The following is a 25,637-nucleotide window of genomic DNA, read 5'->3' on the forward strand; positions in this document are numbered from 1 at the left end:
CTCTAAAATGCTTTTTATGCTTTTATGATGCCAGACATACAGTATGACATCTTACTCACAACAGGAGTTTAACTGTGTAGCATAATTAAACTCATTGGCTTTGAGATAAGGGTCATTGTCCTGTTAAAAGGTGAACCTTTGACCCTCTCTGAGGTCCTGAGCTTTGGGTGTAAATAAATCCTTTAGACTCAGAATGAAACAGTAGCAGCAGATTTTAATACCACAAACCTCAGTGTAATTCCAGAGGAAGACCGGATCTTAAACCTGCAAATAACGCATCTGCAGGCAGAGCAGTGGGTGTGGAAAAAGCTTTGTCTGTCAGGGGCGTATTTAGTGAACTAGGGGCCCCAGGCAAATTTAGGAATGAGGCCCTATACATTTGCACATATTTACTTAGATCAACCATGAGGTTCCTTTTGTGTTGTGATGATTACTGCTGCACAGTGTGGTGCCCCATAGTTGTATCCAGTGTTTTTACGTTTTTCATGTACATGTTATATTGGGATTCTTTAGATTTACATTTATTCCTTTAGCTACAAGCAGCAAGCACATTTACCTCAGACATGCAGAGGTTGTTGTGGTAAAAAAAATGTTGGAAACAGAAACTGCACATTTCAGATGTCCCTTGGATTTTAGGGGCCCAAGTCAGTTGCCTACCTTTGCCTACCTTTGCCTAATGGGTAAGTCTGCCCTTGCTGTCTGTCAGGGCTTGTGTTAGGAATGGATAGAGGCACGCCCAGTTCTCCAGACTGCAGCTACCCGTCTCTGTATTTGTGGTTCTGAACATTACTGGAAGCACACATTAAAACCTGCAACAAGCGCTAGACATATTTAGTCCAATTCTTCAAGTCAAGTCAAGTGGCTTTTTATTGTCATTTCAACTACATATAGCTGTGCAGTACATAGTGAAATGAGATAACATTTCTCTTGGACCTGGTGCTACATAAAGCACAATACAAAAAAACTCACATACAGAGCTACACTACAGTGTCTTAGCCACATAAAGTGCAAAGTGTGCAGACTAGTGCAAACAGCAAGGAAGTAGAGTGCAAACTAGTGCAAACAGTAAAAAGACAAAATCAGTGCAAGAACACAAAATACAAACAACAATAAATATGAAGTGCACATCAATAAATATGACGTGCAAAAATGCCTATGGAACAGGAAGACCATTCAGGTGTGATTATTGAGAAGTCTGATGGCTTGTGGGAAGAAACTGTTCAGCAGTCTGGTTGTGAGGGCCTGATAGCGGGCAGAGAGACGCCAATGATCTTTTCAGCTGTCCTCATTATCCTCTGGAGGGTCTTCCGATCCGATACGGTGCAATTCCCAAACCAGGCAGTGATGCAGCTGCACGGGACACTCTGAATGGTCCCTCTATAAAACATAGTCAGGATGGGTGGAGGGAGGTGAGCTTTCCTCAGCCTCCTCAGGAAGTACAGGCGCTGCTGGGCGTTCTTGGTGATGGAGCTGGTGGTAAGTGACCAGGTGAAGTTGTCCGCCAGATGAACACCAAGGAATTTGGTGCTCTTGATGGGGTCCACCCTGGATTCTGGAGAATGGTCAATCTTTGCTCGCTTGAAGTCAACAACCATCTCCTTTGTCTTGTTGACGTTCAGAGATAGATTGTTGCCTCTACACCAAGTTGTAAGCTGCTGCACCTCATCTCTATATGCTGACTCGTCGTTCTTGCTGATCAATCAATCAATCATTTTTATTTATATAGCGCTTTTAACAACACAGGTTACATCAAAGCACTGAACAGTATAAAGCAGAAGAACACAATGACAGGGATGTATAATGACAAGAGTGAACAATTTGTTATTAAATGCAGAGACGGTCTCTGTAATCAATTCAACGATAATTGCAAGAAGTTAAGTGTCACCAACAAAGCAAGCCAGAGGAAACAAAACCCATACAGAATAAAGAAAAAAAAACCTTGGGAGAAACCAGACTCAGTTGGGGCCAGTTCTCCTCTGACCAAACGCCCAGCACTTAACTTCCAGTTAAATTTTAAACGCAGCTGTGTCAGATAGTGTAAATGACTTAGTGTGTGTGTGTGTGTGTGTGTGTGTGTGTGTGTGTGTGTGTGTGTGTGTGTGTGCATCAGGATCTGGTGATCTGTCCACGGTGCACATCTAGGTGTTCTGGTTTCTGATGAACATAATCTCTGGGTGCTGATCCACCATCTAGTCTGGATACAAACTGTGAAACAGATTAAGAAAGAAACAGGACTAATATTAGCGTAGATGCCATTCTTTTTACGATGTCACAAGTACATTGTGTTTTAGGAGTAGTGTTCCCGGTTCCAGCTGATCAAATTAATGCAGTCTAAAAATCTTTTAACGGATTTGAATAATAAAAGGTGTGTTGGTGTGTTATGTGTAGGCTAGGTTCAAAAGATGTGTCTTTAATCTAGATTTAAACTGGCAGAGTGTGTCTGCTTCCAGAACAGAGTTAGGGAGATTGTTCCAGAGTTTAGCTGCTAGATAGGAAAAGGATCTGGTGCCCGCAGTTGATTTTGATGTTCTAGGTTTTATCAAATGGCCAGAGTTTTGAGAATACAGCGGACGTGCAGGACTATAATGTGATAAGAGCTCGCTCAAGTATTGAGGAGCTAAACCATTCAGGGCTTTATAGGTAATTAATAAGATTTTAAAATCTATCCAATGTTTGATAGGGTGCAGTGTTGACAGAACCGGGCTAATATGATCATACTTCCTAGTTCTAGTAAGGACTCTAGCTGCTGTGTTTTGGACTAGCTGAAGTTTGTTTATTAAGCGTGCAGAACAACCACCCAATAAAGCATTAAAATAATCTAACCTCGAGGTCATAAACGCACAAATTAATATTTCTGCATTAGAGTTCGAAAGCATAGGTTGTAATTTAGATATATTTTTAAATGGAAAAACACAGTTTTACAGATGTTGGAAACATGGTTGTCAAAGGAAAGATTGCGGTCAAACAGCACACCTAGGTTCCTAACTGATGATGAAGAATTAACAGAGCAGCCATCAAGTGTTAGACTGTGTTCTAGATTACTATATGTAGGGTTTTTAGGTCCAATTATTAGCACCTCCTTTTTTCAGAATTTAGCATTAAGAAGTTACTCATCATCCAGTTTTTTTATATCAATTATGCATTCTGTTAGATTCTCAATTTGGTGTGTATCACTAGGCTGCGCTGAAATATAGAGCTGAGTATCATCAGCATAGCAGTGAAAGCTAACACCATGTCTCCTGATAATATCTCCCAGAGGTAACATGTACAGGTTGAAAAGTAACGGTCCTAGCACTGAGCCTTGAGGAACTCCATATTTTACTTGTGAGCGATATGATAACTCCTCATTTAGTGCTACAAACTGATATCGTTCAGATAGATATGATTTAAACCAAGCCATGCTGATGAGACCCACCACAGTCGTGTCATCAGCGAACTTGATTATGTGATTGGAGCTGTGCATCGCTGCACAGTCGTGAGTCAGCAGAGTGAACAGCAGTGGATTGAGCACACAGCCCTGAGGAGCTCCAGTGTTCAGTGTGGTGGTGCTAGAGATGCTGTTCCTGATCCGGACTGACTGAGGTCTGCCTGTCAGAAAGTCCAGGATCCAGTTACAGAGAGAGGTGTTCAGACCCAGCAGGCTCAGCTTCTCTATAAGCTGTTGAGGGATGATGGTGATGAATGCTGAATTGAAGTCAATGAACAGCATTCGGACGTAGATCCCTTTTGAGTCTAGATGTGAGAGGGAGAGATTTGTGGTGATAGCATCGTCCGTAGAGCGGATTGGACGCAAACTGTAGTGGGTCAAGTGAGGGTGGTAGCTGTGACTTGATGTGCCTCATGACAAGCCTCTCGAAGCATTTCATTTCATCACAACTGGTGTGAGTGCAACGGGACGATAGTCATTGAGGCAGGAAACCACAGACTTCTTAGGCACCGGGACAATTGTTGATGTTTTGAGGCACATCAGAATGACAGAGCTGCTCAGAGAGATATTGAAGATATCAGTGAAGACATTCCAGTACTCTGCCTGGAATGTTGTCTGGTCCAGCAGACTTCCGTGGGTTAACTCTATAAAGTGTTTTCCTCACGTCAGCTGTGGTGAAGCGGAGTAGCGGGTCGTTAGTGTGAGGGGTGGACTTCCTCACCGTTGTCTTATTCTGTGCCTCAAAATGTGCGTAGAAAGTCATTCAGCGCATCTGGTAGGGAGGCATCACCATCACAGACAGGTGGAGTTGTCTTGCAGTTGGTGATCGCTTGAATGCCCTGCCATATGCGCCGTGAGTCACTGCTGTTCTGGAAGTGGCCGTGGATTCTTTTAGCATAAGTGCGCTTTGCTTCTCTGATAGCTCGGGACAGTTTGGCCCTCGCTGTTTTCAGGGCCGCCCGGTCCTTTGCTCTGAAGGTGAAGTCTCGCTCCTTCAGGAGAGCACGCACGTTAGCGTTCATCCACGGCTTCTGGTTAGAACGTGTGGTGATGGTCTTGGAGACGGTCACATCATCAATGCACTTCTCGATGTAGCCAGTCACTGATGATGTGTACTCCTCCAAGTCAATGCAATCGCTGTTGGTTGCAGCCTCCCTAAATATCTCCCAGTCAGTACACTCAAAAAAGTCCAGAAGAGCAGAGATGGATCCTGCTGGCCAGGTTTTAATCTGTTTCAGAACCGGTTTAGAGCATCTGATGAGTGGTCTGTATGCTGAAATGAACATAACAGAGATGTGGTCTGAGTAGCCGAGGTGGGGGCGGGGCTCCCCACGATACGTGCAGGTAATGTTTGTGTAAACAAGATCCAGCGTGTTCGCTCCTCTCGTAGCAAAGTCCACATGCTGATAGAATTTAGGGAGCACTGTTTTGAGATTTGCTTGATTGAAATCTCCGGCGATGATAAACAGTCCATCGGGGTGAGCATTCTGCAGCTCGCTAATAGCTTTGTACAGCTCGCTCAGAGCCTCCTTAACATTAACGCTGGGTGGAATGTAAACTCCTTTTCACACAGCATGGCTTAGCTGAAAATGTGTTTGTGAGAATGTGGATGTCAAAAAGCTTGCGAGTAACACATTTATGTCCTCATTCATGTGTGTTTGTTTATCAGTGCGCTAGTACCATTCCTGAGCTGCACAGCTGCAATATATTTACATGCATCTACATATAAACTATACTGGAATGTTTTATGACCCCTCATTTCTGAACACTGCTCTTCCTTCATGATTCATTTACATTTATATTTGCATTTATTCAACAGATGCTTTTATCCAAAGTGACTTACAATTGATTCATTATAATGAGGCAAATAAACACAGGAAGTTTTCATATTGCATATTCAAAAAAAAAGCCAGACAGGAAGGGATTAAGCAAAGAGGAAGAAGTTTTATTTTATTAATTATTGTTTATTATTATTATTATTATTATTATTATTTAGGATTTATTTTAATGTATATAAAAAGAGAGGAGTTTTTAGCTGTTATTATTCCAGATGAAGCTGCTATGATTGTTTCACCAGCCAGCATTTACTTAGTAACCACAACTGCAAACAATATAGTCTAGATTCAGGATTTGCATTTACAGTTCATCATGGAGTGAAGGAATACAGACTGATCTGATCATATACCTAATATTACAATCTTTCTATTGACTGCCAGTTTGTTACAGAATGACAGAATTGAGATGAACCACATCTTATGTGCATAGTTGGGACAAACTTAAAAACTTTACACACATCCATAACAAGTCCACTGCCCAGTCCACTCTTTTTATCATGTTTGACCACAGCTGCTGTTGTTTTTTTCTGGCAGTGGCATTGAGTATACAATCATATATCTAATTTGACATATTTTATGCATCTTTATGTAGCCAAATATGCATTCTTTTGAATGACTCGCCTCAAGTCTCGTTTATACTATACGTTTATAATGCAGCAGCCTCCATCTAGGCAGTGCTGTGGAACCGGATGCAGGGCAGGCGTCCCACCTGTCAGGCCCCACCAAACCTGGTGACAAGCACAGATGCAAGTGGCCCTGAGACAGGCGACCCAGGGATGGAGGGAACTGCTCTTTCGGAGATGGTGATCACAACACTCCCTCCCCCAGAGGAGGACCGGGCGGTGAATCCCAAAATCTTGACAAAGGAGTGTTTTTTTCCATCTCTGGGTCCCTGTTGAAGATGAAGGGTTGTGAACTGGCCTGGGAGCCATGTGAAGTACCCGAAAGGACTTTATGTGTGTATTTCCTGGTATAGCATCAGAGCCCGTGTTTCCTCTGTAGATCTTCTGCCACCTTTCAATCACCAATCACCTTTTCCATAGGCAATGAAATACTGTCCATATAAGTATACATTCCAAGGCCTCCTGTGGGAAGGCTGGACTTCTGTACGTCTCTGTTCACTAGAATGTGGGACGTTCCCCAGTGTTCCAGTCTTACTGAGTGGGTAGTGCTTAGCAACAATAGCTGGCTTCTTGTGGTTGAGCCCTGGAGGACGCCAAATTGAGGGGGCTTGAGAGGCTCCCACAGGACACTGGAAGATTCTGACAGATTAGGAGGGTAAGTCAGTGGTGTAGCAATTGGCTTAAATAAAGCTAATTCAATTAATAACATTCACTTGATAACATCTTGCTGCAACCTCTGGAAGTAATCAGAATTTTATTCAGGATTTCAGTTTGGTTGGACGTATTGATGACAAGCACTCCATCATCACACCTTAAATCTAGTTAAAAAACATACTTTTTCACTGTTTTTGATGCAAATTCCCTTTAGCATTGTTTTGCTGTCTTTTTTTATTTTTTACTCAAATTTTAGCATAAGGCTGCAACATAAAACAATGTGTGGGAAAAGGAAAAGCGAAGGCTTTCTGAATGCACTGTGTATAGGACTGTCTCACTCAGCTCCTGGATAATGCTGCTCCAACACACCTACCTTTAGTCTTCAAATAAGCCTGAAACACTTGATTATTAGGATCAGGTGTGTTTAATTAGAGCTGAAGATAAACTCTGTAGGGCTGCAATCCTCCTGAAACTGAGTTTGACAGCCCAGGTGTGGAGACTTTAAATTTTCAAATCTTTGAAACCAGAATAACCTGTTCTGCATTATGTTTGCTTCCTTGGAAGAGAGACATCTGATAAGAGCTACACACTTAATATACACATAAAAATATAAAGGACTGCAGCACACTGTATTTACATTATATAAATATATGTTTCTTTTTTATTCCACTTCAGAGACTCTTATTTTGATTTTGATTTGCTCCAGTTAGTTATGTTTTCATACTTCCTTGTACGATTGGTTTTGCTGGGTTATTGATTGTGTCAATTTTATAGTTTATCAAGTGTATCCAGGCACTTTCTTATTCACTTGTTCTGTCTTGTATTTATGCTGTTTTGGTTTTGATACCTCCTTGGATTGACATTTGACCTCATGAAGAGGCGGAAGTCATCATAGTTGGGAAAACATGTTTAGTAGTGTAGCATTATAGTAGATCAGTGGTTCCCAACCGGTGTGCCGCGGCACTAAGGGGTGCCGTGAGATCTTTTGAGGGTGCCGCCAAAATTTCAACAAAATTTTTTTATTAAGGCAGAATCAGTGTAAACAGTATTCTCATATCATCTAGGACTAGGTATAAGTTGTTGTTGCATGCAAACTCTCGAAATGAAACAAATAAATAAATAATAATAAAAAAGCTACAGAGATTTTAAATATCTATTTCCTTATAAGAGTGCCGGGAACTTTTGAAAGGCTTTCCAAGGGTGCCTCAAACAAGAAAAGGTTGGGAACCACTGTAGTAGATTGATAAAAGCTGTCAAAAGATGTCAAGTCCTCATAGTAGCAACAATTGCTAACTTTTTTAATATGTATTTTGGCATTTGTTCCTTTCTTTAATATAGTAGAACAATATTAGACAGGAAGCCAATTGTCAAATTTAACACACCCATAATCATGTTTTGTTGTGTTGCGTACATCATACTATTGTTTGTCAGATTTTTTTATTGTAACAGTTGTAAACTTAAAAGTGTGGTCAGTTGTTAATTTGCACTTAACACCGAAAGTCTTAACATATTAAATTGCACACCTAATGTGGTGTACTGAAGAGTAGCCAAATAAACCAGCAGACAATGCATTTACAGAACATAAATAGTAGTCAGTTTTAATTTTATTACAAGTTATATGTTTTTATAATAAATATTAAACAGCAGAGAGCATCTGTAAAACAAGAACTCTTGATCTATATCTAACTAATTGGATATATATTGGATAGCATAGTGATATTGTAATATAATAGCACCCAAAAAGTAGGCCAAGGTAAATAATTTTTTGCTGTTTATTTTTATTACAAAATGATATACCCAGGAAAGTTACTTTTACGCAGAAGACAAAATCTTTAATCAAGTAAAATGTTATATTAAAATGTCTAATTGCTGATGTTTTGATGTTCAGACAAGAATTATGCTAAAACAAAAAGATACCCTACCTGAGGTCTGATCTGATCAGTGCATTTCCTAAAAGCAACTATGCTTACAAGTTCAGTCGCTAGGTTTAGGGTTAGAGTTTAGGGCCCACCCCTGGCCCAAAGAAGGGAATCAAAGGCCCCATTCGAATGTTCAGTCTTTTACTTGCACATCTGCATTTATCAGAATTTTGTTTCAATATTGATCTAGTTCCATGTTTCATCTGACTCCAATTTAAGTGTTGGTAAATCTGAATGGATGCACGCCACCATCTTATATACCTGTATGTATAGGGAGTGACTTGGCATGCAAATTCTACTTGCCAATTGTCACTGAAAAATTGGGGCCCCCAAGTAAGACCCCTAACATCAGTGATGAATTTCTCTGTTGCCTCGTTCAGAGAACTAGGACTACAAATGAGACGATTCCAAACATGTTTTCTTTCAGAATCATCACTGATTACCATCTTGCTAAATTAAGCCCTGAATGATTTAGCTTCACAAAAAAAATAAATATTGCAGTTTCAATGAACACTTTTTTCATAGTAATTTGTAGTGTAACTAGGTACCTTTTCAGAAGTGTAGTTTGAATGTAGCTTAACTAGTTCAGTTTCAGAATATCTTCCCCAACACTGCTTTTAACATTGTACATTGCTAGGCAATTACTTTTTAGTCACTGATCTCATTGTTGCTTTTGTTAAAATGGTCAAAAGATGATCACAATGTAACTTTTCAGATATAAAACAAACTGGTCAAAGACAAAACAAAGCAGAAGAGTGTGATGAACGGTATATTTTCTGTGTCCACTTTAATGGTAACAGAAGGGACTTCTAGTAAGATAAAAAAATAAGTTTATTAACAACACTCAATAAGCAGATGTGAATTTATCTGGAGATGTTCCAGGTGGGTAGAGTTCATATGATAGTTTCATCATTCTACTCACATGAGTAGCACACACAGCGGCACCAGAATACACTGCAGATACTTTGAGGAACACAGAAGATAGGTATCAATAGCATAAGCAACACAATGGTAGTAGTCCACTTCATAGATACAAGATTATACAAAAGCTGTGGGTGAGGTGTGTGCTTTTATGCTGGCTGATTGATGAGGGACAGGTGCAGGTGCTCAGAACTCATAGGTGATCTTCGTGATTGGTTGGGGGCAGAGTCTGGCTAATTACCTGACACTTGTTGGTTCGCAGTTCACAGTTTTAACGTACAAGATTTAATTTATTTTCAAGATCTGAGGTCAAATATTTATTGTTGCTTTCACAGGCTACAAAGACCACACAAAATAATATGCAAACTCAACTATGGGTTGTTATGACAAAACATGGATGCTGCAGCCTGTCCCAGAGCCACTCAGGCTCAGATAGGCCTCAGAAATGATGAGAAAGCTACACTCACATCTTTAATTTAATAGTATTAAAGTTCTCTTTGTGTCAGTTTGGCAGAAAGAATACACACTTTGACATTGTTGTATTACAAATTTATAAAAGGTTAAACATAGCTTCCAATCTGAAAGTATATTGTAATTTACAGTATAAGCACAGAAAGTACAAGCCCTGAGACGGTAATCTTTTGTCTTTCAGTTACTTAACATCTGGCAGGTTTTCCCAAGTCAAGTGTGAATGCTAATCAACAGGTACAACTGTGCCTTTTGTTTATAGCAGCTATGCATTTAAATGACACTTGGATGCTAAATAGATCACGGATCTGGAAATGTCCTGTTCTGGGCTAGGGTCCTGTTCTGTATTTGCATAATTTTGTTTTAATGGTTTCCACCTCTATGTACTCCTCCCCCTTGAAACATAAACGTCACTGTGCTAGGTTTTAGTGAGATTTTTTTTTTTGGAGATTGCTTGAAGATTTTCTTGGAGATTGCTTGACGATTTTTTCTAAAGATTTCTTGAAGACTTCTTGCTTTCTTGCAAGAATCTCCTGGTCTCTTCTTAAAAAGTTTCCAACAACATAAAGTACTGTTTTTAAAATTGTCACATTTATATATCATTTAGATTTCTGCATTTAATTTAAAACATGGTCTGATCTTTATTCACTATTAAAGATATAATAACTATACTAATAACTAAATTAATACAAAGACATTAGGGCTGTTTAAGCTGATACTAACAAAGCCTTGATATAGAAAGTGAAACCAAAAACATTACATGATCTGTAGGATTTCAATATGGTTAAAAAATAAGAGAAAGCTGTTTTCTGGAAAAAGGGAATCAGTCAATTTTACTGCAGTTTAACAGACGTTATGTATGAAAGTGGCTTTTACAGTAGTGATGGCAAGATACTACTATATCAACATGGGTGGTGTCACATGACCAGAGGCACAGTTCGGTTTGGCAGACAGAAAGTTGTCTGTGTCAACTAAAAGAAAGCAAGTAACACCTGTCATAAGACAAATAAAACAATTAAACTTTCAACATTTGACCTAATGATGAATAAATGAGTGACAGCCCAAACATCCAATCAAATCACTGCATAGAGAAGCCTTGACACGTTTTGTCTGTCAGTCTTGAGGCAATGTTGGACACATACAAATCTCCTTCTTTTTTGGAAACTTGGTTAAAGAAGTGGTGTTGTTCAACGTGATAATCATGATAATTTGCATTTTACGCAAAACGTTGTTCTATAAAACGTAAATTTACTTACGTCAGCTTTGTACATTTAAGTGCCTGTAAAAATGTATTACATATGAACATTGAAATCGTCATAGGCAACAAAAAGCATTTTCTCTGACTTGCTGTGACTGACAATAGAACAATGAAATACACCAAAAACGCAACATGATTACAAAATGAAACTTTTTTACTGTTTATAATCCAAATCTTCCAGATAGATAGGACTGAGAGGAACACAACTAAATCATCATCTCTATCCAGAGCAGCGAGACTAGTGAATGTAAACAGTAAAACACGTGCCTGACTGACACACTCACTACAAATTCAAATGTTGCTGCTGCAAACGACAGGTTTTACTGCACAATTCTCAAAGGCTCATTGGTTCTCACCTGCATTCTTCACAGATTGCAACATGCAGTGTTCATGGTTAGCATTCAAATGATGGTTAAAGGGTCTAAAAAAATGTAATTGCTTATTGACAAAACCAAAAAAAGCACTAATAAGAATATCTTAATTATCAATCAATCAATATTTTTTTATTTATATAGCGCTTTTAACAACACAGGTTGTATCAAAGCACTGAACAGTATCAAGTAGATGAATAGAATCACAGGGATGTATAAAGACGAGATTGAACAATTAAATGCAGAGAAGGTCTCTGTAATCAATTTGACGATAATCACTAGAAGTTAAGTGTCCCCAACAAAGCAAGCCAGAGCTGACAGCGGCAAGGAACCAAAACCGTGTGTGTGCATGTGCGTGTGTGTGCATCAGGATCTGGTGATCTGTCCACGGTGCACATCTAGATGTTCTGGTTTCTGATGAACATAATCTCTGGGTTCTGATCCACCATCTAGTCTGGATACAAACTGTGAAACAGAATAAGAAAGAAACCAGACGAATATTAGCGTAGATGCCATTATTTTTAAATAGTCACAAATACATTGTGTTTTAGGAGTAGTGTTCCCGGTTCCAGCAGATTTAATTAATGCAGCCTAAAAATCCTTTAACGGATTTGAATAATAAAAAAGTGTGTTGGTGTTTTATGTGTAGGCTAGGTTAAAAGATGTGTCTTTAATCTAGATTTAAACTGGCAGAGTGTGTCTGCTTCCCGAACAGAGTTAGGGAGATTGTTCCAGAGTTTAGGTGCTAGATAGGAAAAGGATCTGGTGCCCATGATCGATTTTGATATTCTAGGTATTATCAAATGACCAGAGTTTTGAGAACGCAGCGGACGTGCAGGACTATAATGTGATAAGAGCTCGCTCAAGTATTGAGGAGATAAACCATTCAGGGCATTATAGGTAATTAATAAGATTTTAAAATCTATCCGATGTTTGATAAGGAGCCAGTGCAGTGTTGACAGAATAATACGATCATATTCCTAGTTCTAGTAAGGACTCTAGATGCTGTGTTTTGGACTAGCTGAAGTTTGTTTATCAAGCGTGCAGAACAGCCACCCAATAAAGCATTACAATAATCTAAGCTCGAGGTCATAAACGCATGAATTAATATTTCTGCATTGGAGGTTGAAAGCATAGCTCGTAATTTGGATTTTTTTAAGATGGAAAAACACAGTTTTACAAATGCTGGAAAGATGGTTTTGAAGGAAAGATTGCTGTCCTAGCACTGAGCCTTAAGGAACTCCATATTTCACTTGTGAGCAGTGTGATACCTCCTCATTTACTGCTATAAACTGATAGCGGGCAGATAGATATGATTTGAACCATGCTAAGGTGCTTCCACTAATGCCAACATATTTATATCTATCCAAGAGAATGTTGTGATCGATAGTATCGAATGCTGCGCTAAGATCTAATAGCACTAATAACGAGATAAAACCACGCTCCGATGATAGAAGCTGGTCATTAGTAACTCTAATGAGAGCAGTCTCAGTACTATGGTACATTTTAAATCCTGATGGGAAATCCTTGCAGATACCATTTTTTTTAAAGAATGAATATAGTTGTGAGAATACTACCTTTTCTAGTATCTTTGACAGAAAAGGGAGATTAGAGATTGGTTTGTAATTTACTAAGTCTTTGGGGTCAAGATGTGGTTTCTTAATGAGAGGTTTAACTACAGCCAGTTTGAAGGTTTTGGGAACATATCCTAATGACAATGAGGAATTAATAATGGTCAAAATAGGATCTATGACTATCTTTTAATAGCTAGCTATACTCTTGGGGAATATTAGCACCTGTTGACGTTTTAATTTTTTGTTAATTTAGTTACTGTACTGAATAAATACCGGGGGTTGTGTTTGTTTTCTTCTAAAAGGGATGAAAAATAATCAGATCTTGCAATTTTTAATGTTTTTCTGTATGACAGGATACTCTCCCACCAGGCAATACGAAATACTTCTAATTTAGTTTTTCTCCACCTGCGCTCCATTTTCCGGGCTGCTCTCTTTAGGGTGCGTGTGTTGTCATTATACCATGGAGTCAGATTGTTTTCTTGTGTGCAAAGGAGCAACTGTATCTAAAGTGTGTTGAGGAAAACGGGAAGTTTTCCCAATTTTGTAAGTTTGCCTTGTTTATTTGAGTGATATCTTGTATTGTAAACACATTGGGATGTGTTACTGATTTATCAAGAGGAAGAGACCACACAGGATATTGTATTCTTTTATTTGATAAGTATTTATAAGATACACAGTACACATGGTATTGTATTAACTTCATTGAATAATAGAAAGAAAGACCACCACAGCATCATGTGTAAAAGTAGTTTATTGAGAAAAGATATTAGGTATGATATATGTAGCATTTAGTTAAAGTATAGTCATAGATAAAATATGTATTAGTAAGAACTTTGAAGAATAGTAATGTTACCGTTGAGTGCTAAGTTCTCGACGCAGAAGAGCAGACTGATAAAATGGCTGTGTTTTTATAGTGAGCTTCTTGAAAGGGAGGTCTCCAGCGGGACTTTCCCGGGACTTTCCCAAAAAGTGTTGACTTGCACCTGTAGTCTATATAGGGGGGTTGCACTTAGAAGTGAACCAGAAGATAAAGCTGCACCTCGGCGACACGCTTCTCCGATGCCAGACAGCCTCGCCACGACGCCTCCGAACGACCAAGCTTGCAAATTATACAACTTTGTTTTTATTTCTATTTTACATTAGTATTTTATTTGCAATGTATTTAACCTATATATAATAAAACTATATTTTATTATAACCAATACGCTCGCCTGCCAAAAGACTCTGATTTCAAGACCTGAGCAGAACAGACCACGGAGAAGTCTTCTGTGACCTGTCTTGTGAGTATGATTAAATGCTTATTAGAGATAGGACAAACTCGACTTACTTTACCTTACCTGAGGATGAACAAAATAAGGTAGAAGGTGCAGGAGATTTGCGCACCATAAAACAAGTGCTAGAAAAAGAGAATGCATAGTTTCTGTTATATCATCAAGTTTTTGCGTCGTATTGGATGAGCTAAGGAATTGAGATAAGTCAGGAAGATTATTTAGAAAGCTATCCAGACACTTGGGTAGCATATAAAAGTATAAATTTATTAATACACAAATTTTAAAATGCTTGTGCAAAAAAGAAAAAAGCACCGCTTCAAAACAAAAAGAATATGAATACAGAATTAATCTAAGGTTGGGGCCCTAGAATAAATCACATACATCCAGCAGGGCTGAGGCTTCCAGCGGCAAGAGGAGTTCGGTTTTTACGATGGCACACTTCCACACACACACCTGTGCACTCAGATCACACTACTAAACACTCAGTGTTACACAGCATACCAAGAAGAACCACCACCAGGAGGGAAATCCAACCACCCGTGGGACCCCAGCTCCTGCAATAAAGCAAACAAAGTAAAATACAAAATTACAACAACCACAAAGTATAACAAACAATACATTAAAGCCACGCCGCACCAACAGGGGTACAAAAAAAGAAAACAAAAAGACTTAAATCAAATACAAAATCAGGTTACATCCAAAAAAGGTAATTTAAACCAAACAACTCGATCAAGAAAAAGTAAATATCAACTAAATTCACAGAATGAAATGGAACAAAACAAAAAGACAGGTGTAACGAATGGGAACAAAGGGGGTAATCTTGAAAGTTACTCCCAGAAATAAATACATAAATTCGAAGCGGGCATTCAAACCACATCCAAACCAGACACGAACAGTCCCATTTTAGGAGTTACTGATGGCAGCTTCAGCGTTGTAACCAGGATAATGTAACAGCATAAGATAAGTCCAAAACGCGCGTTTCTCTGAAAGGCGAACAAAAGAAAGGGAGGATCCTACGCAAAAAGGACAAAAATGTTAATTCGCGTCACGTGATTCCCCAAATTCAATTTTAAATATTGGTAGCACTTACCGTGAGAATTTTTACGCCGCAATAAATAGCTATGGGCACCGGTTTGTCACTCATGCCTTCCGCAGCACAGTGGGGTACAGGAAATCATGCCTATTTTGTGCGTAACAACATTACCTACGTAAGCATGTTAACAGGTTAAAAACACCAGCTCGGAAGAATGTACATTACCTGAAAGGCGAACAGTCATCAGCTCCACTAACGCCGCAACAATGCAAATGAGACACTATAATGGTACACAGGAACACTTTAATAACCACATGTACTCAACGGGTCCTAAAAAGGTATCTACCAGTTAAAATAGCGCATGCTTACCTGCAGCTAGTCCACACAGACAATGAACACGGGCAGGAAAATCGGACGTGACGCACCCCGAGTGACAACCAATCCAGCCTTAAATGGACTGTCCAAGGTGAAGACTGATGTCAATCACTTAGTCCCGTCACATCTTCACTTTGCTGCAGAACTTCAACCATTTTAACATCCATTCCATATGACAGTATTAGATCTAGAGTACGATTTTGACAATGAGTAGGTCCAGAGACGTGTTGTCTAACCCCAACAGAGTTCAGAATGTCTAAGAAAGCTGATCCTAATGCGTCTTTTTCATTATCAACATGGATATTAAAATCGCCAACAATTAAGACTTTATCTGCGGCCAGTACTAATTCAGTTAGAAAATCAGCAAATTCTTTAATGAAATCTGTGCTGTGCCCTGGTGGCCTGTATACAGTAGCCAGTACAAACATGACAGAAGATTTATCACAAGCACACGATTCTGTAGATAATGTTATATGCAGCACCAAAACTTCAAATGAGTTATACTTAAAGCCTGCCCCCTGAGAAGTACTAAGAATGTTGTTATAAATTGTAGCAACACCACCCCCTTTACCTTTTAAACGTGGCTCATTTTTATAGCAATAATTTTGGGGATAGATTCATTTAGAGTAATATATTCATCTGGTTTTAGCCAGGTTTCTGTCAAACAAAGCAAATCTAGGTTCTGATCTTTGATCAAATTATATATATATAAAGTGCTTTTGTGGAAAGTGATCTAATATTCAGCGAGCCAAGTTTTATCATTTGCTTATTTGAATCATAGGTAGTTTTAATTTGTTGGACATTAATTAAATTATTGCTTTTGATTAGGTTTGGACGTTCTCTGCATATTCTAATTCGGGGAACAGACACAGTCTCTATAGTGTGATATCTAGGTGAAAGAGTCTCTATGTGCTGAGAATTAACTGCCTTCTGTGACGTGAGGCAGCTAGCAGACGGTCGGTTTAGCCGGTCTGTCTGCTTCCTGACCTGGGCACTAGTTGGTCATGTTGGAGCTATAAGACTATATGCCATATTTCTAGATAGAAGAGCAGCACCACCCCAGGAGGGATGAAGCCCATCTCTTTTTAACAGGTCAGGTCTGCCCCAGAAACTCATCCAATTGTCTATAAAGCCTATGTTGTTCTGCGGGCACCACTTAGACATCCAGCCATTGAGACCCAGCAATCTGCTGTGAATCTCATCACCCGGTAAGCAGGAGGACCAGAGCATATTACATTGTCCGACATCGTGCTTGCAAATTCACTGACCTCTTTAATATTATTTTTAGTGATCTCCGACTGGTGAAGTCGAACATCATTAGCACCGACGTGAATAACAATCTTACGAAATTTACGTTTAGCACTAGCCAGCGCTTTTAAATTTGACAAGATGTCAGACGCTCTGGCTCCCGGTAAGCATTGGACTATGGTGGCTGGTGTCTCTATTTTCACGTTCCATACAATAGAATCGCCAATTACTAGGGCACTTTGATCAGGTTTCTCAGTGGGTGCGTCACTGAGTGGGGAGAACCTGTTTGATGTTCTGATCGGAACGGATGAGTGGTGTTTTGACCCCCGCCTCACGGTTACCCAATTGCCCTGCTGCAGGGGCTCTGAAGCTGGAACCGAATAATGTACATGATTCACTGTACTAGTCGCATCCAAAGCAGTATCTACAGCCCTCGCATTCTTACTGTCCTCAATTAAAGTTTGGATGCGTGTCTCTAATTCTAAAACCTTCTCTGTCAGCCTAGCTATTTCCCTGCATTTATCACACGTGAATCCCTGATCGCTAACAGAGAAGGATAAGCTATACATGTGACAGACGGTGAAAGTGACGATGCAGGGAGAAGCCATTTACTCACCGTAAGGATTCACTTACCACTCTTGTTTTGATGAGCTTGTGAAAACGGAGCGAACGAGCGCGAGGAACAAATGAACAGGAGCGGAAAGAAGCCAACAATAGGCACGAAAACGCGGGTGGGAGTGAAAGTGAATTGGCTAACGAGTACTAACTCACCGCCGAGTTTTAGATTAAAGCGAATGAACTAACAGCAGTCTAATTAGTTAGATTAATTTGATAGTATCAACGGTATGTAGACAGTTAAATTATATTTGATCGCTAGAGAAGAGGTGATAAATTGAAGAGCGAAGCTACAAACAAACCAACCTCTCAGCAGACAGGAGCAATCAAGCAGGAGCAATCGAGCAGCTCACAAATCACAGGCCACTCTGGTTTATTTTTTTTCCGGAAGTGCATGAGGAGCTGACATAGTCATGGATGGCTCATTTCACAGCCAGAAGCCAGTCATCTCCCTCCTCCATTCTCACAACACTCGATGGCAGGGCTGCTAGGGCTATGTGGACATTCCCCATGTGGAGAGAGTGGTTATGTGCACCTGTGCCAAAAAAAAAAAAAAAAAAAAAATGGCGCCACCTAACGGAATCATTCCACCATTACTGGTGCTCTAGCACCTCAGCCAATTGGGGCTATAAGTCAACTGGGAAAAGAACAAACTCTCCCCCATGCAGCGAATCTCTTTTCTCGGTCTGGAGTTGGGTATGATAGCATGCTTCTAAGAAGAGCACAGTCAGTGCTGTTCTGCCTTTATTCCTTCAGAGGCAAGACAGTGATCCCACTGAAATACTTTCAGAGGCTCCTGGGGCATGTGGTTTTTTCAGTTGCTGTTCAGATCACTGTGCACTGTACATATTCTGGGGAAGCTCAATTGTGCAGCCAATATGCTTTCAAGACAGCTCACTGTCTCAGAGAATGGCAACTCAACCCTGAGATGATCCAGCTGATTTTGAGTAAATTCGGAGAGGCTCAGGTAGATCTGTTTGCTTCTTGCAAATTCTCCCACTTCCGTCTGTTTTTTTCACTGACAGAGGCTCCTCTTGGCACGGATGCCTGCTTGCATAGACTCTGTGTGACAGCCCTCCCTGGCTCATACCTCCTTTCTCAGGGAGTTGACACCATGTGGTACCCGCATCCAGATCTCTGGAACTTCCATGTGTGGCTGCTGGACAGGACGTGGCAGACTTGAGTGATTTACCACAAAATGAAAATTATTACCCAGGCTAGAGCTCCCTTTAGGCAAGCCTATGCTTTGAAGTGGAATCTGTTCTCGAACTGATGTTCTTCTCAAATCTATCAATCATTTTTATTTATATAGTGCTTTTAACAACACAGGTTGCTTCTCTCAAAGAAAGACTCCCGAACTGGTGCATGATTGGAGTAGTGCTCTCTATTCCTGCAAGAAAGGTTGGAGTGTAGGCTGTCATCCTACACCTTGAAAGTATATGTGGCTGCCATTGCAGTTCATTACGATGCACTAGACGGGAAAGCACAATCTCGTCATGAGGTTCCTGAGGGGTGCCAGAAGATTAAATCCTTCTAGGTCACCCCTAGTGTCCTTATGGAATCGCTCTGCTGTCCTGGCTGGGCTTCAGAGAGGTCCCTTTGAGCCACTGGAATCAGTTGAGCTTAAGTTCCTGTCTGCTAAGTCAGTGCTCCTGACCGCGCTCACTTCCATCAAGAGGGTCGGGGGGTCGCGGGTTGTATTTCTCCTTTGTTCAACACACCTATTTCAGGTCTTGTTAGTCTCTACTAATAAGCTGATGATCTGATTCAGGTGTGTTTAATTAAGGAGACATGAAAAACATGCAAGCTGTGTCCCAATTTGTAGACTACGAAGACTTTGTCCTACAAAGGCCACATTTGTAGGCTGATTGTGTGAAGACCATCCCAATTCACGATGCGTCCTCTGAAGGCTGCCTTTGAAGGTTGATTGTGTCACCGCAGTATGACGAAGACTGATTGCGTTCATTTCTTGAAACCAAAAACTCCCCCATGCAATAAAACTAATCTGAAAAGGGATCTCCAAAGGAACGAAGGATTTCAAAAAGAGACCAAAAAAACCCCTCTTTCCCTGTTGTTTATGACACCCTTTTTACCTCTGCCCTTCCTGCCTCTCCTAATGCCCAAAAGACTTGGCTCAAAGTTCATTAAGAAGAAGGCATAGTAGTAGCAATGTCATGTTGTTGTTGTTGTAGTTGGATTGTCCCACGTGCTCTGTGTGCCCTACTTTCTGTTCCTCTGTTAACTGTATCATTGTCTTCAGGTGTGTCTTGTTAATTTAGTGATTTACTTTATGTCCAGTTTGTTTCAGTTCAGTTTGTCCAGTCATCGTTGTTAGTACCTCTTTGTCTTCTTCTCCCTTTCCTGATCCAACTATTTTCTCACTCACACACACACACACACACACACACACACACACACACACACTCAAATTTGGTGTTGTTCTGCATCCAAAAAAACTATTGAATTTTTTATTTTTTTTTTAATTTCTTCTGTGTTGTTCAACACCTGACTATTTCATCAACTGAGACAGGAATGAACTATTTCTAAATATTTTGGTTATTTGTTAATTAAAATACTTATCAGTTGTTACACTATTTTACATAGAGATATTTTTCAATATTTTTGAGCTGCTGTTTTTGCAGGACTATACACTTTATACTATATTTTAAGTTTGGAACATTAGGTCTTCATTTTTAACATGCTGCTTTTAAGCATTTGTAAAAATTATAAAATAGATCAATAATTGCTAATTGAGTTTTAAAAATGTGACAAGAAACTTGACAAAAGTTAGCAATAGAAAAAAACGGTAACTTACCAGTTGATCATGCCATTTACAATTCACCAAAATTACAGATGATGTCCAGACTAGAAACCTAAAATGACAAACAAAAGAATTACTAGAAAATACTGTGTAAAATCTCCACTTAAACAGTGGTGTTGTCTAAAACACTTTACCTCAGTATTTCACCTTTATTCACTAAACGGTTAAACGTGTTTCTCAGATTACTAGAGTTTATTTCGACTAGTGTACAGTAGGTGACCATAGGTCAGTTTTTTGCAGACAAGTTTAAGTACAAGTTCAAGTCACAAACAAGATCCAGATTTACTATATGTTGATGTTTGGACTTATATTACAGGATGTTGATTGAAAGAGACTAGATAGGATTCACACGCAGAGACACTTTTACTAGTGCTCTAACTATTGCACTGAGAAACTGCAACTTGTTCAAAAGAATGAGAAACTGCTTTTATGTGACTAGTTATGAAAAATTTGTAGTTTTGAGAATTTCATTTTTGATCTGAGAAATGCAACCAAGTAGTCTATTCATAGGCCTACTCTAAAGTCATGATTGGTTGGTGTTAAGTAAAGTAATAAATGTATGCACATGACAGGAGTTAGTGCAGCATTTCACATTAAGATTCTTCCTGTTAGATTTCTGTGTGTTACACAGGGCATTGTCAAAGGCCGAAAATTAGGTTATGGTTTTGCAATGATTGAGGGTCAGGTTTAAGAAATTATGTGACAAGAGAAGATTTTGTGTGTAAGCAGTTGAAACAAACCTTTAATGTTAATATTATGAAGTAATCTCACCTTGTATTTCATATTTTTTTGTCTTTTGCTATGTTTAGAGTTTCAACATAACCTGACAAAAGCTTATGCTTTCTGACTTTTCATAATTATAAAATATTTTAAGTAATTTTATTCAACTGGTAAAAGAACACACTTTCTCCAATCCAGAGATGCAGCAGCTTTGTTCAGTGTGGATTTAGGTGTCCACTAATTGCTTTCTAAGTAGATTTCTAAGTGATCTGAGAGCTTCTGAGTGGTTAATCAGTATGAAAGATTCATTGCAAAAAGAGATATGTCAGGAAATTCAACAGCTGGTGTAAAGAAAGAAATATGATAAATATGTGTCACAGAGCTGAACATAAAGGCAAGTATTAAGAATGTAGAACACATGGTGGAAGTTCCCTTAGCGCATAATAGTGACTGACTACAGATTTCGTGACTCTGTGGCTTGTGGGCTTTCTCAGGAAGTCTCAACCTGAACTTTAGAAAACGTGAGTGATTCTTGGCCATGCAGTCTTGCAGTGAATACATCATATTACTAATTCTAAGTATGAGCAACTGTCAAAGTGATGCTGGATAAAGAGATGTTGGATGTCCCACCATCCACCTTTGCTAGAGACCAGGGTAATGGCTACAGCTTTCTAATCACAGGAATCATAGTACAAGATATAGTCAATTTTGTTGTGAAATGTTCTGCTAAAAACAAATGATACTTATACTGATATATATATATATATATATATATATATATATATATATATATATATATATATATATATATATATGGGCTATAAGTGTACTTTTTGGGGCCACTTTTCAGTCTTCAGTGAAAAACAAGTGAATACATCGAGATGTAGATCTGCTGCGTTATCTCATCATCTGTTACAAAGGAAGTGAATCTAGTGAACAGTAATAGTGAACTCTGTGAGCTGAAGTGTGCATTGCATGCACAATCATGAAAAAGATATCAAAGCAAGGTTTTTAAACACTGATGATCTGAATTGATAATCTTTACATTTAGTAAACAGCTCTTTTGATGGCAGTGACACTAGAAAGAGAAACTAGAATAAAGGAAAGATTTTCTAAATCAAAATAAATAAATAAAAGGAAAGGAAATAAAGTATTTCTGGTGCAAGTTAAAATGTGGTTTTTGAGCCTTGAACATCACTCCACATCATACTATACAGATGGTTTCAAAGCAGCTGCAAATTATTACAAAATTACAAAATCAATCACGAAAACCTAAGAAATAAAGCCAATTGTGCTGTAAAGAAGCTGTAGCAAGACAACAGGGTCAGTGTTGATTCAGTTCAGATGTGACAACCAAAAGTGTCCAGAGCAATTCATTATACATTTCTTGAATTAAATCAAGGGTGTGTGATTATATTTTGAATATGGTTCAATTTTGTCATCTTTCCATGACTTCTCATGGCCATGTAATAGTGATTATTAATACAGATATGTATCTTTATGTTTAGACATGTTTGGACATACTGATTTATGCTGTCTATACTGTACATACAGAGAATAGGTCATTATATTTGAAATAGTGCAAACATGGCTTTATTTCCCTGATATATAGCATAAATACTGTGCTTGGATGAGTTAATGATAGGCCGACAGCTGGGCTTTATAAATTACCATGGGCGTAAAACTGTTTAATAATTTATGAGCAAATAACAAAAAACAAGCTAAATATAATAGTCTTGATATTGCTGAAAGCATAGACTTTGTTTTATGTTTTTTGTTAGAAACACACAACAAATGCAATGATGAAATCTTTTTGTCTAGGAATAAATAATAAAAGATGGAAAGTGCTAGTTTATAGCAGCTACAGTAACATAACATCACATTTTGCAAAACATGCTACATTTTCTTCATGGTTTTAATGCACAGCCTTCTCTCTCTCTTTCTCTCTCACACTATACATACAGTAAAGTGGTGTGTTCATGTGGGAGAAGGACGATTGTGTATTAAAGCTGTTCAGTTATAGGACTGTCCTATATTAACAAAACACAGAAATGTTCAGGTGCAATTCTGAATCTCTACATTATATCTTTTTTAGCAATGGGAGGTAAAATAGCTGTTTTTAATGTAATTTAACTACCTGATAATAAATTCTATATTTAACAGGTTACATTTTTTTAGCTCCAAAAATGAAAACAATGTCATTTTATTCCAGATATAGATCTTGAATTTGTAGCCATCATTCTCTTATTGGCTAACTATGCTAGCATCTGGAGACTAGTGCTTAATTTTCACACTTTAATAGTAGTAGCTAGCTCCTAACTTTAATAGTAGTGTTGTGGTGTAAATATAAGGAATAAATACCTCTGTTATGAATTGTCATTTCACTTACCGCCAGATGTCACTCTTCCATTCTTTTTAAACCACACAAACTGTTACAACTGATTTCAATACCCATCACCCATTGCACTGATGACACACACACACCTGATTGCACTCATTAAACTCTGTTTAAAGCCGAGTAGTGTCTGCATGTATCACTCCACTAGTGATAACAGTCTACGAGCCATTTTCCTATTTGAGTTTCTAGTTCTAGTCTTAGTCAGTCTCTCTCTCTCTCTCTCTCTCTCTCTCTCTCTCTCTCTATATATATATATATATATATATATATATATATATATGTATGCAATGGATTGTAAATATTAGCACATGGCAAAAAAACAGGAAACAAAAACACAGGTTTTTTTTTTTATAAGAACCAGTATACAACAAAAATACTTAGGAAAGGAATTTTTCACTGCAGGAAGTCTTACTATGGACTTGTACTCAAGTTCAAGAAATATTTGATCAGCTCAGCATTACCTGGCGATAAATCTCATGACATTGGCATCGCTATTGCCATATTCTGTGGTTTGAGCAGCAGAAATGCTAGATGACGATCAATATGTCATTGGTATTAACATGCCATCTGATCTGATCACAAGTGGACAAAGGAGACATTCACCATTACCATTCACACCTGGCTTTTAAATGGATCTAAATGGATTTAAATGGATTACATTTGTCCACTTTCGAACACTTCTGTCCTGATTCTATCCAGGGATGGGTCCCTCTGCTTTTGTAAGAACTTCAGTGAAAGGATTAAAGGATTCTTCAACAGTCACGTTATAAACAAGTGTGTTCTGGTCAAATCTTCTCGTGTGAGTATTCTGAAGTCAGAAACAGCGGTAGCAGTATCTATCAAACTAATCTGACTAATTTGACTGTTGATCATTCTCGCCTAATGTTTTTTTTCTGCTCCTTATAATTTCTCCCTCACACTCTTGTTTTTACAAGGATATAGTGGTAAGTACAGTGGTCAAACCAAGGGTAAATGTATTTGTAGTACACTTAGCATGAAATACATGCATTTCAAAAGTCTTAATGATATAAACTGTCTCATAACACCGTCATATGCTGAGTTTCATAAAGAGAACACAGATATCAAGTGGTTCGAATATAATATAGGTGCACTGAAGATTTTCAGCTAATCATAATTTAAAACATCTTTTGCATTTACTAAATGAGAACTAAAGTGTCTCAGAGTGCATATAATGTACAGAAAGCAACAGTAGTCCAAAAAAGGCATAACATTTAGAGCATTGAGCTCAGTGTAGTATTGAGGGTGATGATGGGAAGAACTATTAGCTGTCATTAACTGAATCCACCCAGAATTGTTAAACAGAGGAAATGAAACTGAGTAAAACAAATGTGGCCATCATCATCTCTTAAATGAACACATTTAATGGCCATTAGGAGAAATGATGTGTTTTCCTTTCTCTGTAATGTGTGGTAGTATTACATCATCTTGGTTTTGAAAAAAATAATAGAAATGCACAAAAGATGATGGATATGATATAAAGTCTCAACAACAAGAAATATTTGCTAAAAGAAATGGCTATGAATAAAAGTTACTCAAATTTATTTTATGTTCTTAAGGTATAGAGGTATAGAGAATAGTCTTGTTATTTGTATATTGTCAATTGCATCCAAAAATAAACATTTCACATGTGCAAGGCTCATCTTAAATCCAACAAAATAGACTAGGAGACAATGTCCAATTTCTGATTTAATTTTGAATAGTGAGAAAAACAAGACACATGAGAAGTTGATGGACAGTGACCCCTGTTGGTAAAAAAGAAAGAAAGAAAAGAAATCGTGGCTTAAAGAAAATAAAAATGGATTTTCATGAGCTCTTGCCCAGAGATGAGCCTGTTTGAGTTCTTCACAAGGGTTCCCTGCAAGACTGGAAAAAGAGCATCTGTTTAGAACAACATGAGTGGATCATTTTCTTCATGATGCTTAGAACTAGCTGCTTCCCAAACTCTGCAATGCTACCTACTTTAACTTTTTATGCATAGGCCTGCATGTTTTATTACGTTTTCAGTGTATGCATGTATTTACACTTATGGTTTGTGTGTGAATGAGACCCAAAACATATGGCCAATGCAATATTTACTTTTTATGA

This window comes from Puntigrus tetrazona, unplaced genomic scaffold (assembly GCF_018831695.1).
Source record: "Puntigrus tetrazona isolate hp1 unplaced genomic scaffold, ASM1883169v1 S000000498, whole genome shotgun sequence".
Lineage (NCBI taxonomy): Eukaryota > Metazoa > Chordata > Actinopteri > Cypriniformes > Cyprinidae > Puntigrus > Puntigrus tetrazona.